Here is a 17,214-nt window from a genome sequence, read left to right as displayed (position 1 = left end):
CCTCTCCTCTCTTCCTTGTCTTTTTATTCACTCTTCCCTCTGGCTTTCTCTTTTTCTGCGTCTATTTCTCCCTCTCCGTCGTTTCTCTTACTTCTTTTCCGTTCCATCTATCCATATCCTTCCCTTTTTCTCTTCTCTCTAGTTCTTTTTGTTCTTCTCCTTCCCTTTCTCCCAGTCCCAGTCCCAGTTCCAGTCTAAGTCCCAGTCTCAGTGCCACTCCCAGTCCAAGTCCCAGTCACAGTCGGTCCCTCTTCCATTTCCCGAAACAAAGTGTCATAAATACTGCCTATATGCCCAATTGCAGGTAAATCGAAATAAGAACAGAATTTGTTCCAGATCTGTCCCTGGTCGTCTTTGCAGAAAAAAAGTATTGTAAATAGTAATCTAGGCAAAGGGCTACCTATATACCGAATTTCAGGCAAATCGAACCGTGAATAGAATTTGTTCGAATAGATCGGTCCCTGGTGCACTTCCCGGAAAGGAACTTCTCAGGAGCGTTATAATATATTCCAAGTTGGATCAAACTGCACACGGTGTGCAAATTTTATTGAAGCCGGTTAAGTAGCTTATGAGTCCATCGCGGACAAACAACGTGACACAAGATTTATATACACATATTAAGATTATCAAAAATTGTAATAAACGCTGCGTTTCGACCTCCGTTTTTAGAATCCGAAAGCGAAGTTAAAAATCTGATTTCTGTCAAAAGATATAAACAGTGGTTTTTTGTAAATATCTTTCGACAGAAATAAAATTTTTAACTTCCGCTTTCGGCTTCTAAAAACCGAGGTCGACACGCGTTTTAAGTGGTGCACCGTCTTGTAAAATGTTACCACAATTTCCTAGCTGTACCTTCAAAGTTTGAAGAGAATTGTGGGCTTCGGCAACGCTAGGGAATATCCCCGTCAAAAATTGAGAAAATGTTGAAATTTCAAACAAAAAACATCCAAAACATATCGTCCTTATAAATCATTAATTAATTGGCGCTTAACCGTCTAAGCCTAAGGCGATTTAATTTCCACTGATTCCCATACGCAATTCTCTGCGCTCCCTTTCAGCATGCTAGAAATAAGGCAACATGCATCACGTAGTCAGACACCATCCGACAAACGACGAAAATATCATCTGCGTAGCCGACAGTTTGCATGCCTCGGGAAGGTCGGTATTTATCACACCCTCATACATCGCATTCCTTAGATTTGGCCATAGAACAGATCCGTGAGGGACGCCGCCTATGATGTTGTGGTTTCTTGGTACCTCATCCGTATAAAAGAGAAGTACTCTGGCGCTAAAATAGCTACCAATTATTCTGCGCAGGTAAGCAGGTGTGCCAAAGCTACGTAGCGCTGTCATTATCTGCATCCAGTTCGTCGTGTTAAAACATTTCATAACTCTGCTATTCATTTAATTTCATTTCATTTTATTAGTCTATGATTTCATTAATCTTACAGACTAGATTTACATTCATTCAACTTAAATGCTAATAAATTTATTTATACATAATACGAGTAAAGTTTAGCGCTAAAGGACGCTCTCGGGAGTGCGAAGTCAAGCTCAAGGCTAAAAAAGATCCTGTTCATTCATTGAGGGCCCTAGAGATAGGATCAAAATTGTGATAATTAGCTCCGATAACTTTCACGTGGAACGGATATTGGGCACGAAGGGTTCTGCTCGAGACATTGAAGCCAATTTGCGCTAGTAGTTCCGGGCAGGCAACCCAACCACATATAAGATCATACACAAACAGCAGAGATTGAATATAACGTCTGGCCGCAAGCGACTTCATGTTTATGAGGGCACAGCGGGCGCGGTAAGAAGGTAATGGTTCTAAAAAAATAAGCGGTTGGAGTGCGAATCGAGTGAAACTTTTCTGTACTCTTTCCAGTCTTTGAGAATGAGAGGAATAAATTGGGTTCCAAATTATGGAAGCATATTCCAGCTTTGAGAGAACTAAAGAACTATATAAAATTTTTCTGGTGTATGGATCTTTGAAAGCTCGCCCATATTACCGCAGGAAAGACAAATTGGAATAGGCTTTAGGTAGAATGGAGCTAATATGATTCGCTAAGGTAAAACCAGAGTCAAACATTACTCCAAGATCAACGAATTCCCTGACGCTAGAGAGATTATCATCAGCAATTGAATACGCGGTATTAATCGTATTGAGGTTTCTCGAAAGCGTCATAAAGAAACATTTATTTATATTAAGGCGTAGATTATTTATAATGCTCCAATTAGTTAATCTATTTAGATCATCTTGTAAAAGACACACATCTGACATGCTCGAAATTGTTCTGAAAAATTTTAGATCATCTGCGTAGAGCAGGTATTTTGAACTCCTAACACAGGTTCCTATATCATTTATAAAAAAAAGAAATAAAATTGGCCCGAGAAATCTACCCTGAGGTACCCCAGATGTGGCAGTGAATGAATAAGACTTGGTATTCTCAATTTCGACGAACGAGGTTCTATTAGTGAGATAGGACCCAATCCAACGTAAAAAGGAAGAATGGAAACCCAATAGTTCAAGCTTGCCCAATAGTATGCTGTGGGTGACACTATCAAATGCCTTCGCGAAGTCAGTATATACAACATCAACTTGATGTCCATTTTTGAACGACGAAATGCAAAAATTAGAAAATGAGGCTAGGTTCGTAACTGTGGAGCGACCACTGAGAAACCCGTGTTAACACTCATCTATGGAACCTTTTATTGCAAAGGATAGCTTCCCTTTTACCACTTTTTCAAAGAGCTTAGAGCAGATGGGCAGTTTAGAGATGGGTCTGTAGTTAGTTAGTATGTTTTTGTTGCCAGATTTAAAGATAGGAGAAATCGAGGCTATTTTCCACCTATCAACAAACTCACCTCTTGCTAGAAAAAAATTGAAAATGTAACTTAATGGGACGCAAAACGACGTGCTACATTTCTTTAGAATAAACGACGAAAGCTCGTCATTATCGCTTTTTATTGACGTTTCCAGAGCTAGGATGCCTTTAATAACGTCTTCCTCTGAGACTAACATGGATCCGAAGTCAACCATTTGTTCGACATCGGCGGAAAAATTATTAGCAGAGTTGCTAGTTACGAAGTTTGATTTAAAGAAATCTGCGAAAAGATTAACGGTATCCAATAAGCTCTCAGAAGCTATACCGCCGTAGGACATACAATTTGGGATATTGGAGCAACCTTTTTTAGATCGTATATATCTCCAGAATGCCTTAGGGTTTTCCTTCATCTCTACTTCATACCGAGAAATATATTGCTTGTATAAAATTTGTCAAGTACATTAAAGCTTTTACTATAATAAATATATTTTTCTTTATGAGAGACATCCTTCGAAGCTTTATAGAGTTTAAGATGTTTATTTCTAAGATTCTTAAGCTTTTTTAGATTTTTTGTATACCACGGAAGTTTATGAATTCTAGCGGGAAGTAAGGGTAGATTATCAGAGACAATTTCTAGTATATTAAGAAGAAAGGCATCGTAACATTCCGCTTTTAGAGGCGAAAATTGAATTCCAATTTAAAACCAAAATTTTTTCATTTAAAGCATTAAAATCGGCGGCACGAAAATCAAACTTTGCAGTGGAGATTATACTCGGGCCTGAAACAAAATTAAAAAATTCCAGAGTTAAGGAGAGTGGGACATGGTGCATATCGCACCTGCATATAGAGAAAGTGGCTTCCGAAACACTAAAAATCAAGTTTTCATTCACAAAGATAAGATCTAAAATATTATTAAGCTCATTGTAAAATGAATTAATTTGGGTTAAGGTAATACTGAAAAGACTATCAATAAAATTTATTTCGTGCGAGCTATTCACCCTTGTTGGTGTTAAGATACCATTATCGAGTAAATTTGACCATACAATTTATTGAGGTTAAAATCACCCAAAATACAAAAATGACACTCTTGGTTATTCTCATAAAGATTCACAATATTGTTTATATGAGCAGCATACAAAGAATCGGGGCTGGAAGGTGGAATGTAAGAAGTACAAATGAATATTTTACCGAGACTTCCAAAGATGCATACACACAACTGGTCGAGGAGAGAATCATCATTTTCTAAATGGACTGAAAAATAACGGAACATCCGATTCACCGCAATTAAAATGCCTCCACCTCTCAAGCAATTTGCTTTATTTGGGTCTCTATCTTTTCGATATATACTATAGATATGAGCATCGAAGAACTCAACATCCGCGAAGTTGCTGTTCAACCATGTTTCCACAATAACATAAACATCAAACTCACAGCGAGACGAAGTTAAAAATACGTCACTAGCTTTTGTACGCATTCCCGAGATGTTTTGAAAATAAATACTTAACAACTTATTATTTATAGCACTAGTGCTATTATCTATATATTAATACGCTAACAAAATTTCCATACAATCAATTGACAGGCTGTTTCGCATACTTAGCATACGTAAAATCACATAAAAGTTATATGAATCGATTCGTATTGATCAGCCGCAGTGCATAGGCCTATTTTTGTTAACAAATATTACTCTATTTGTTTATAATTAATAGAAAAAGTTTTTTGTAAATTCGAACAATTTATACAAATATCGTAATTCATTATCGTGCACAAGCGCGCCATCTTTGGGAACAATTATCTAAGTTTGCTAATGCGAATTTCAAAGACCTAAACCTTTATGCACAAGCGCGCCATCTTTGGGAACAATTATCTAAGTGTTTAATGTGAATTTCAAATTTTATGTAGCCCCGCTAAATTCGAAGGCACAAATGTTTCACCTGCATACAAATATGGTTTCCCATTGTTGCCGCTTATCTATAATAGCCTCTACCAAAATCATAAAAAATTGTTCCAAAATAATTTATAGCGTACCAAAAATCTTAAATAGAATTAATTTTTGAGCGGCCCATTTTTTGTGGGAAATTTTACCTACACGTAAATACATAAGTCTTTATTTAACAGATTCTTTGTTTTTTATTTTAGTTGTTTTCAAAAAAACATGAAATCACAAATAATGAGTTAACTTTTGAATGTTTTGTTTTTAGTGGTAAGTGACAACGTTCAATTATTTTATACTAAAAAATAAAAAAACACACACCTTAATGTCACTTAAATAATAATTTTTATTTTGTAACTTAAATTACAAAAACAATACAAATTGTTTCGACACTCGCGTGGTGCCTTCTTCAGTTGTTTGTGTCAACTAACCATTGTCCATCAGATGACAAATAAAGCCTAGCAATACTTAACAATAAAAAACAAATAATTTCCAATATTATAATATCATACAGTACAAAAAAGAGCAATAAGAGAATGCGCATTGGCAACGCAACAACAATAAAAAGTAAAATCGCTAAACCAAAAAAACATTTATATAACAAAATCGGACAAGGGCAACTGTGTAGTTGTAATGAACCAAGACGACTACAACAATGGTATGAGCGCACTTATTAAAGAAGGAAACTACGTGAGAGTAAATAATCCCCTTCCAAAAATAAAGAGACAAGCTACGGAACATCGAAAAAAGTATGCCCAGTTGTTCGGCCGTCAGTGGGATATCAAAATGCACAAATCCTATGTACGAGTCCCCTGTTTATACGGTCTATATAAGGCGCATAAACCTGGATATAAATTTCGCCCTATTATCTCTGGATATACTTCCCCTATTTCCAACATTGCAAGATGGCTGAGTGATTATTTCAACAAACTTAAGAGTTTCGATAATTTTTCGATAAAAGACTCGTTAGAACTGATTACAAAAATTAAAGATGTTCGGTTAAATTCGAATGAATGTTTTGCGTCATTCGATATCATTTCTTACTTCTCAAGCGTACCAAAAAACGGGGCCTTGGACGCACTACACATTTGACTCGACAGACAAAACTTAAATCCGTCGGTCTCCAGTGCTTTATTTGATCTAACAGTTTTATGCGTTAATCAATCCTTTTTCCAATTCAGAGGTGTATTCTACGAGCAAATCGACGGCTTACGAATGGGGTTAAATATAAGCCCCTTTTTATGCAATTTATTTATGAATACTATCGAAGAACAATTGACTCAGAGATCATTGTTCCCACGGGTATACTATCGCTATGTCGATGATTGTGTAGTAATTATTGACTCATTCAATTCGATAAATAATAAAATTCAGTTCACATATGAATCTGAGGTAAATAATGAGCTGCCTTTTCTTGATTTAAAACTAATACATGGTACTGATGGAGTTATCGAGTTCGATATTTATCGAAAACCTTCATCGACTGAGCGTTTCATCCCCATAGAATCGAACCACTACTACTCCCACAAGTTAGCAGCTTTTAATTCCATGACTCATCGTCTTGTAAATGTACCGCTCAACGAAATCGCATTTGAGAGAGAGAAAGAGAAAATAATAAACATAGCTGAATATAATGGCTACTCCCCTAACAGCATCCTACAGCTAATCAACAAACATAAAAGCAAAAAAGAAAAAAGAGAATGCAGCTCGTTTTTCGATACAGTGGGTAAAAAAGATAAAGAAGTTTTTTGTAGCATAACTTATGATACGCATTATTTCAAACATATTAAAAGATTGTTTAATAAAGTAAACGTAAAGGTTGCGCCTAAAAATAAATCTTAATTGAAATCGTTGCTTAAATCGACGAAGGACAAGTGTGACAGTTTGGATAAACCGGGAGTTTATTCGGTCACGTGCTCACAAATTAATGACGATGGAACGGTATGCGGCGCGAAATATATAGGCCAATCGAGTCGCACTGTACGAATTAGGATGAATGAACATCTCAAATACATCAAAAATATTGATCCAAGGAGCGGAATCGCGAAGCACGCTTTATTGAACAAGCATGCATTAAGTGAAGAGGACTGTAAATTAATTGTATCAGAATCCAATATAAATAAATTAAATATTTTAGAATCACTACACATCTATGTTAATAAAAATGTTGCAGTTAATCGTGATAGTGGCCCACTGTACTCTAGTCTTTTTTCAGCCTTGCATTAAATTTTCTGTTTTACTTTTTATTGTTGTTGCGTTGCCAATGCGCATTCTCTTATTGCTCTTTTTTGTACTGTATGATATTATAATATTGGAAATTATTTGTTTTTTATTGTTAAGTATTGCTAGGCTTTATTTGTCATCTGATGGACAATGGTTAGTTGACACAAACAACAGAAGAAGGCACCACGCGAGTGTCGAAACAATTTGTATTGTTTTTGTAATTTAAGTTACAAAATAAAAATTATTATTTAAGTGACATTAAGGTGTGAGTTAACTTTTGTTGAAACTAACTAATTTATTTATAACAATTAATGGCAAATTTGCTCGAAAATGTTGTTGCATTTGCAGATTTAATCCTCATTTCAGATAAAGTACGTCTTATACTGAACAAAAAAAAAAGTTACAAAAATATAACATTACATTTTTTATATTGCCTTTTATGCTAATTACGAAACAAAAAAACGTCCCAAAAACTTTTTTGATTTTAGGTCAGAGCGGCAACCGGCATCATAGCGGCCGTCTTGCATAGGCAGTATATTACCCACTATCTATATATTAATACGCTAACAAAATTTCCATACAATCAATTGACAGGCTGTTTCGCATACTTAGCATACGTTAAATCATATAAAAGTTATATGAATCGATTCGTATTGATCAGCCGCAGTGCATAGGCCTATTTTTGTTAACAAATATTACTCTATTTGTTTATAATTAAGAGAAAAAGTTTTTTTGTAAATTCGAACAATTCATACAAATATCGTAATTCATTATCGTGCACAAGCGCGCCATCTTTGGGAACAATTATCTAAGTTTGCTAATGCGAATTTCAAAGACCTAACCATTATGCACAAGCGCGCCGTCTTCGGGAACAATTTCTAAATGTTTAATGTGAATTTCAAATTTTATGTATCCCCGCTAAATTCGAAGGCACAAATGTTTCACCTGCATACAAATATGGTTTCCCATTGTTGCCGCTTACCTATAATAGCCTCTACCAAAATCCTAAAAAATTGTTCCAAAATAATTTATAGCGTACCAAAAATCTTAAATAGAATTAATTTTTGAGCGGCCCATTTTTTGTGGCAAATTTTACCTACACGTAAATACATAAGTCTTTATTTAACAGATTCTTTGTTTTTTATACTCAGTTGAGCAGAGCTCACAGAGTATATTAACTTTGATTGGATAACGGTTGGTTGTACAGGTATAAAGGAATCGAGATAGATATAGACTTCCATATATCAAAATCATCAGTATCGAAAAAAAATTCGATTGCGCCATGTCCGTCCGTCCGTCTGTCCGTTAACACGATAACTTGAGTAAATTTCGAGGTATCTTGATGAAATTTGGTATGTAGGTTCCAGGGCACTCATCTCAGATCGCTATTTAAAATGAACGATATCGGACAATAACCACGCCCACTTTTTCGATATCGAAAATTTCGAAAAATCGAAAAAGTGCGATAATTCATTACCAAATACGGATTAATCGATGAAACTTGGTAGGTGAGTTGAACTTATGACGCAGAATAGAAAACTAGTAAAATTTTGGACAATGGGCGTGGCACAGCCCACTTTTAAAAGAAGGTAATTTAGAAGTTTTGCAAGCTGTAATTTGGCAGTCGTTGAAGATATCATGATGAAATTTGGCAGGAACGTTACTCTTATTACTATATGTCTGCTTAATAAAAATTAGCAAAATCGGAGAACGACCACGCCCACTTTTTAAAAAAAAATTTTTTTTAATTCAAATTTTAAAAGAAAAGTTAATATCTTTACAGTATATAAGTAAATTATGTCAACATTCAACTCCAGTAATGATATGTTGCAACAAAATACAAAAATAAAAGAAAATTTCAAAATGGGCGTGGCTCCGCCCTTTTTCATTTAATTTGTCTAGGATAATTTTAATGCCATAAGTCGAACAAAAATTTACCAATCCTTGTGAAATTTGGTAGAGGCTTAGATTCTAGGACGATAACTGTTTTCTGTGAAAAAGGGCGAAATCGGTTGAAGCCACGCCCAGTTTTTATACACAGTCGACCGTCTGTCCTTCCGCTCGGCCGTTAACACGATAACTTGAGCAAAAACAGATATATCTTTACTAAACTCAGTTCACGTATTTATCTGAACTCACTTTGTATTGGTGTAAAAAATGGCCGAAATCCGACTATGCACACGCCCACTTTTTCGATATCGAAAATTACGAAAAATGAAAAAAATGCCATAATTATATACCAAATACGAAAAAAGGGATGAAACATGGTACTTGTATTGGTCTATTGACGCAAAATATAACTTTAGAAAAAAACTTGGTAAAATGGGTGTGACACCTACCATATTAAGTAGAAGAAAATGAAAAAGTTTTGCAGGGCGAAATCAAAAGCCCCTGGAATCTTGGAAGGAATACTGTTCGTGGTATTACATATATAAATAAACTAGCGGTACCCGACAGATGATGTTCTGGATCACCCTGGTCCACATTTTGGTCGATATCTCGAAAACGCCTTCACATATACAACTAAGGGCCACTCCCTTTTAAAACCCCCATTAATACCTTTAATTTGATACCCATATCGTACAAACACATTCTAGAGTCACCCCTGGTCCACGTTTATGGCGATATCTCGAAAATGTGTCCACATATAGAACTAAGGCCTACTCCTTTTTAAAATATTTATTAACACCTTTCATTTGATACCCATATCGTACAAAAAAATTCTAGAGTCAGCCCTGGCCCACCTTTATGGCGATATCTCGAAAAGGCATCCACCTATAGAACTAAGGCCCACTCCCTTTTAAAATTATCATTAACACATTTCATTTGATACCCATATTGTACAAACAAATTCTAGAGTCAGGCCTGGTCCACCTTTATGGCGATATCCCTAAATGGCGTCCATCTATAGAACTTTAGCCACCTTCCTTTAAAATACTCTTTAATACATTCCATTTGATACACATGTCATACAAACACATGCAGGGTTACCCTAGGTTCTTTTTAAAACATGGTGATTTTCCTTTACTTTTTCTCCACAGCTCTCAACTGAGTATGTAATGTTCGGTTACACCCGAACTTAGCCTTCCTTACTTGTTATTTTAGTTGTTTTCAAAAAAACATGAAATCACAAATAATGAGTTAACTTTTGTTGAAACTAACTAATTTATTTATAACAATTAATGGCAAATTTGCTCGAAAATGTTTTTGCATTTGCAGATTTAATTCTCATTTTAGATAAAGTACGTCTTATACTGAACAAAAAAAAAAGTTACAAAAATATAACATTACATTTTTTATATTGCCTTTTATTCTAATTACGAAACAAAAAAACGTCCCAAAAACTTTTTTGATTTTAGGTCAGAGCGGCAACCGGCATCATAGCGGCCGTCTTGCATAGGCAGTATATTACCCACTATCTATATATTAATACGCTAACAAAATTTCCATACAATCAATTGACAGGCTGTTTCGCATACTTAGCATACGTAAAATCATATAAAAGTTATATGAATCGATTCGTATTGATCAGCCGCAGTGCATAGGCCTATTTTTGTTAACAAATATTACTCTATTTGTTTATAATTAATAGAAAAAATTTTTTGTAAATTAGAACAATTCATACAAATATCGTAATTCATTATCGTGCACAAGCGCGCCATCTTTGGGAACAATTATCTAAGTTTGCTAATGCGAATTTCAAAGACCTAAACCTTTATGCACAAGCGCGCCGTCTTTGGGAACAATTATCTAAGTGTTTAATGTGAATTTCAAATTTTATGTATCCCCGCTAAATTCGAAGGCACAAATGTTTCACCTGCATACAAATATGGTTTCCCATTGTTGCCGCTATACCTTATACTGAACAAAAAGAAAAAGCTACAAAATATAACATTAAATTTTTTATATTGCCTTTTATGCTAATTTATTTTAGTACTTATTTTATTTTATTATATATTCTCTTATTTCAAATTGGTTTATTATTATTTAACTGCAACTTGACTGAATCGGAAAATTTCACGTTTTATATTAAACGAAACAAAAAAACGTCCCAAAAACGTCTTTGATTTTAGGTGAAAGCGGCAACCGGCATCATAGCGTGCATAGTCAGTATATTACCCACTATATTTATTATTAGGCTAACTTTGTTGGATTATATATCCATTAATCGGATGCTTAGATCCCATAACCCTAATTTTTTTGTGTCGCTTAAAGGTATGAAATAAATTTTATTTTAGTAAATATATTTGCGTGAATAACTTTAATGTTTTTGTTTGTTTTTCTTTTCTTTCTAACTTATTCTGCTTTGTTATATCTTAGTATTGTATTGTTCACAGACGATAATTTTATGGTAGATGTGGTCATATATATTCATGAAACGGAGTGTTTACAAATTTAATACAAATTAATTACGTACATAGATCTCAATGGGAATCCCAACATTAAATATCCGAACATTAGAATCTTCATATTTCCACAATGATCACATTAAACCCCGGAAAAAGTCTAAGTGCACTTATTGCGTTTTTATATGGAACTGTTTGTTCACTTCACTTAATTTTTTCGCAATTTAAGTACTTTATTTTATTCTTTAATTAAACATTTTTTAGTAAACTCTGCTTTCTTTCACATTACATAATTTTTTTATATTTTTATTTTACTTTTTATGAAGGTATCCTCTATTCTACTCGAAATTTGTGTTTTGTGTCACACTTACATATTAGATATGTATTTATACAAAATTAAACGGGTGGCGTGAAATAGGTTAAATTCCTTTAGCAAATTTCTTCGTTTTTAACTAAAAGTTCGTGTTTTTTGAATTATGACACTATTGAAGTAAATGGGCGGTATATGTATATGGGTTATATAGGCCTACTGGGGAACCGAGATCCCAAAACTAACTTCGGTAGCGCGCCAACGGGGAACTTCCGGGTGGTGTGGAAAAGCCTATTTTTCAATTCAATTTCAAGTAATTTCACCATAATTCTATGTCAATTTCATTTGATTTTACATAATTTTTATATTTTTGTTTAAGGAGCTCCATACCAAACCACGTTATAATTACACGTGAAAAGTTTGTAGAAAATTTAAGAAAATGCAATCAAAAAGTACAAAGTCTTAGATCAAATTAAAAATTTTAAAGAAAAAGTTAAGTAAGTTAGACTAGTTTGCTATATTTCCAACACTTGATGCATAGACTGAGTTGAAAAAATACACGTTGGTCGAATTTCGACCACAGGCGATACTAGTCATTATTAATGAGCGTGTGGTTGTTACTAGCTACGTCCGCGATAGTTTTCGCAGAGACTTGCGAAAATTCTGAAAAGGCTTCACTGTAACATTTGTTGGCCAGATTTCCGGGCGTAATAATTTTTCAAAGGAGGACTCAGGGGCTCCCAACTTGAAATTAACCTTATGCAACGATGAGAGTACGGCATCTTTTATTACCAGCTTAGTGCATGATAATGAAGTTTTATCCAAACCGATTTGTTTAGCCACGTAATCTTTGATATCATCTTCAGAGACGGATGGCGAGAAGGAGGACAGATGAAGCCATTTGTAGCGGTCAGCAACAATCAGATCGGTGCTTGCATTAGTGCCTCTAATGCGAACGTGCGCATTATTGTTATTATTATTATTATATGTGGGCTTATGCGACACCTTCTCCGTATGTGCACTATCATCCACGGTAATTATTTCAGAACCAGCAACATTCGATAATGTAGCCGCAGTCACTGTAGTCGTAACAGCGCGAGTTTTATTATTGTTGCTAGTCCGTTTGTACGTCACCTTCTCCCACTGCGCATTATCACCGAAATTATTTGTCTCAGCGGAGAGCAAATGAGAAAAAACAGCTGATGCTGGTACTGCAGTCACTGCAGCCGTAGAGGTAGCGCAAGTATTGGCATTTTCTAGCAGCGTACATGCATTAACACGACTAGTATTAGGAACAGGGGATAAAGCAAGCGACGAAATAACATCTGTTAATGCCGACATCACAGCGCATGACACCGTTGACTGCGTGGGATTTCCATGCCTTCAAATTCCTTGCTTTGATAGATCCAGTATTTTTGGGATGAAAAAGAGAGTTTCGACAATTCTTCTCAAAACCATCGGGATGTAGGTTACTTTAATTTCCGTCTTTAAATTTTAGCCATCACCGTTCTGTAAGCAGGCTCTCTTACTCTTTTGTATAACATTTTTAAGCGCCGTCCTTTGGGCTAGTTATGTAGGTACTGTGTAGCTCATCACATCGTGGTGACTTTCATCATTCCATACAGTATCTAATGTTTGTGGCTCAAAATGGTTACTTCTATGTAGTTGATTAGGAAATATCAACGATGAAGTTTCTACCAGCTCTAAACTAATGGTTTTTTGATCGCTGTGTGTGTAGACGTTACTAAAAGACCACTTTGTTCGTCTCGATCTTGCGCTACTGGGAAACGTGAGATCTATAATAGAGCGTCTAATTTCAGTGTCGACAATATATGTATTTCTCCGGTTCATTTCGGAGTAATAGCTTCAGGGGTATAAGGCTGTCGAGAAGTAGTCTTCCTCCATCATTAATCTGCCGGAAAACTTTTCAACTTTAACACTCCAAAAGATATCTCATCTTCTCTTAGCACCGTCCATGATTCCGAGCCATACATCAGGACAGGTATGATAAGCGACTTGTAGATCATAATTTTTGTTCGTCGAGAGAGGATTTTACTGTTAACAAAAAGAAAAACAAAACAGCTCTCTCTCAGCACGCTAGCGAAAGCGGGCATTCAACTGATCTGTGCAATGCGAAAATATTGGATAAAGAAACGAGGTATAAAGTGCGATTCACAACAGAAAGCCTACGTATAATGCAAATGAGAAACAGGACTGTCAACAGAAAAGAAGACACAGCTGACATCTCCGCTACATACCTGTTATGCTTATAATCCATTATTTACGTTTTCTCTTTTTTGTACATATATGCCTACGTACTAACAAACGAATGTAGACGAATCCAAGTTGTTTTTTGACAAGTGTACTGCCAACATCAAGTACTATAATTATTTATCTATTTAATTTAACAAAAATTGTTATTTAATTTAACTTTTTTACTATACATCGCACAATGTATACAATTTGTAGTAAACAATCTTATTATTTTGACGCCTTGATGTAGCTAGTGCTACACATGTTTTAAATATGTAAGTGTTAATAATTCTATCCAACAAATTTTCATCGTTGTACCTAATTTTAAATTTTATTTTCATGTTTTCATTGTTGTTGTTGTGCTAAAAATTGCTAAATAAAATATGTAAATTCAGTTTTCGCTCCTGAAGAAGCTAAGGTGCTTAGCGAAACGTTGAGCTGAAATAGTGGAGTTTTCATTTACTTTGCACTAAAGCAAATTTGTGGTCAAAAATAGCCTATTTATTTACATAATATTAAATACAATTGACCAGCTAACATATATATACAATTTCTTATGCTTGTTAAAAATAAATAAAATTAAAGTTAATGTCTAAACAAACAGATTCCCCTAGGAAATTTTTAAACAATTTAGTATAATAATTAAGTTATTATTGACACGAAAGGTGATGATTACATATAAAGTAATTTAAATACATAGAAACAAATTTCTACAACTCCCGGCCCGCAAAATTATTTCGGATGTTTATTTACTAGTATTCATTATCCATTTATTCTGTATAGCGAACGATAGCTCAGACGAACGAATCGCAGCGGGTTAGGGGGCTTATAATATAACCGCGGTAGGTATGCCTGTCTTAAGAGGCGACTGAAATACCAAATGGATGCAAGGGGTTGTGTAGCGCAACCCTCTTAAGGGGTTGCCAGCGAAATATATAGCTTCTTCAACCCAATTGTCAACCTCACCTATCCGTGGCGAATCCTCTTGGAACTAGGGAGTGGGGAGGGCGTTATGGCCTAGAAGGGGTAATGTGGTCATATAAATCGTTCCCGGGATGGTCAGGCTAGTACCTTAATGGTGCTGTGTTACCGGAACGTACCGGATCTATATCCGGCAAAGTACCATCAACATCGATAACACTCCCCAAAGCCTTCGGGGATTGTCTTTATCGTTAATACAACAACAACAACAACGAATCGCATCCAAGCGATTTCTTTTAGCAATGGTATTCTCTATAATTTGCATTCGCCCTTTACGCTTCTTACATTTGTCAAACAGAACAAATGATATGTGTCCATCGTTTAACATAGTGCAACTCGTTTCTGAGCCGAAACGAACTTTCGTTTCTTATAGAGCATGAGGCCCTAAACTAAAATAAAATCGCAACCTTTCAAAACCTCTTCGTAACCTAATCTATTTTTTTATCGGAAATATATTTTTTGGAATGTGGAGCCGTGCATAGAAGTCCATAAATTATGTTCACTGGCAGCCGATGGAATAAGCCTACTTTAGTATACAACAACAACTTTATTCAATATTAATTATTAAATCTATGCTTAACAACGTTATTCTTTGCTGCTCACTACGCGACTAACTATTTCTTGTACAGCTCAATTATACCTTCGGTTAAATGCAATATATACTTATGCATACATATGTTTTACATACTGAACAGTTCAATAGCAATACCTAAGTCATGTAAGCAGTGAGAGAATGAGTCAAATTTATAGTTTGAGTGCATGAGTTCTACTCGAACATAACACCCCTTAACGCCCAGGAACAGTATAATACTCCGGCGGTCTTCGAGCTCTTTTTGATCGTCGTGGAGTAGAAACATCAGATGTGTCATCTGCATCCCGATGGTCCGCTTGATGTGCTAAGGTAGAGGGAGAGGAACTTTGTTGTGGGGAACTCTCCGAAACGAATGGCGATGGTGGTGTGACAGACGGATTGTTTGCCTCTGACGTAATAGACTCTGATGAAGTGTCAGCGTCTAGGTCTTTGTAAGGCAAACTTAAATCTTCCGATGCTTCGGCAATCTGTCGGGGCCGTATTTGATCAATGTGCCGTTTTATGATACGGGAGTCGTCGAGCATCACATTATACGATATGGGTCCCTTTCTGGCAATTATTTTCGCTGGACTCCACTTAGGACCTGGCGAATAGTTCCGCACCCAAACTAGGTCTCCATCCTTGAAAGACATCTCGCTTACTGGTTTTTCGTTTGCATTATTTGACAGCTCATGCGGATGTATTTTATCGAAATATGTTTTGAGTTGTCTTTTGAACATAAGCTCGGCAGGTGAATGACCAGTAGACGTATGTGGTGTAATATGTTGGTTGAACAAAAATCTTGCCAGCTTCAAATCGATGTCCTGCCATTCTGGTGTTTTCTTCAGAAAGTCTTTAGTTGTCTGGACCATTCTTTCCGCTTGTCCATTTGAAGATGGGTGGAACGGAGCACAACGAATGTGCCGTATTAGATTGTCTTGCATGAATTTTTTAAATTCTTCAGATGTGAAAGCTGTCCCGTTGTCTGATACTACTTGATCGGGTAGGCCGTGAGTTGCGAATAGTGATCTGAGTGGTTTGATAGCCGATTGCGATGAGGTTGACTTCACCAGGAAAACCTCAAGCCACTTGGAGAACGAATCCACAACTATGAGGAACACCTTGCCACGGAAAGGACCAGCAAAATCAATGTGAAGGCGTGACCACGGATTTTTCGTTGTTTCCCACCAATGAATTGGAGCATGTGCAGTCTCGTTTCGATTCACTTGACATGGTTCACACGACTTTACAATATTTTCGATTTCCTTTTCCATATTGGGCCACCAAACATAGCTCCTTGCTAAAGCTTTCATACGTACAATGCCTGGATGACCAGTATGCAATGCTCTGAGGACAACCTGTTTGCTTTCCGGAGGTATGATGGTTCTATTTCCCCATAGTAGGCACCCTTTCAAAGATGAGATTTCTTGGCGCCGAACATAATACGCGTAAAGCTTGTCTGATCGCCTCATACTTGGCGGCCACCCCCTTAACGCCCAGCTGAGAACCCTCGCCAAATCTGAATTTTTAGCAGTTTGTGCAGCAATTTGCTTTGCGTCTACTATAGGTTCGTTGAGCGTTTCTATCATCAGGACATCCTCTTTAGTTTTTTGGTTTTCTTCGGCTAGTGGTAACCGACTCAAAAAATCAGCATTTGCCAACTTACTACCGGAACGGTGTACAATTTCAAAATCGTATGCATTGAGAAAAATACGCCTGCGGAGCATTTGCACTGATATTACGTTAGGTACGGGTTTGGTCGTATTGAAAAT

The 17,214-nt window shown here is 36.0% G+C and overlaps 1 protein-coding gene across 1 annotated transcript in view; it reads right to left on the bottom strand.

The window, feature by feature from the left end:
- The window catches only part of LOC137250491 (uncharacterized), a 39,151-nt gene extending 25,083 nt beyond the window's left edge, over positions 1-14,068 (bottom strand). Inside the window, exon 1 of the mRNA XM_067783378.1 lies at positions 13,896-14,068. The gene's annotated coding sequence lies outside the window, so the exon portion shown is untranslated. The remainder of the gene's footprint in view (positions 1-13,895) is intronic.
- Between the last annotated feature and the right edge of the window lie 3,146 nt (positions 14,069-17,214).

Source organism: Eurosta solidaginis, chromosome 4 (assembly GCF_040869045.1).
Source record: "Eurosta solidaginis isolate ZX-2024a chromosome 4, ASM4086904v1, whole genome shotgun sequence".
Classification (NCBI taxonomy): Eukaryota; Metazoa; Arthropoda; class Insecta; order Diptera; family Tephritidae; genus Eurosta; species Eurosta solidaginis.
The sequence above is the reverse complement of the archived record's forward strand: the minus strand, read 5'-3'. Positions and strand labels throughout refer to the sequence as shown.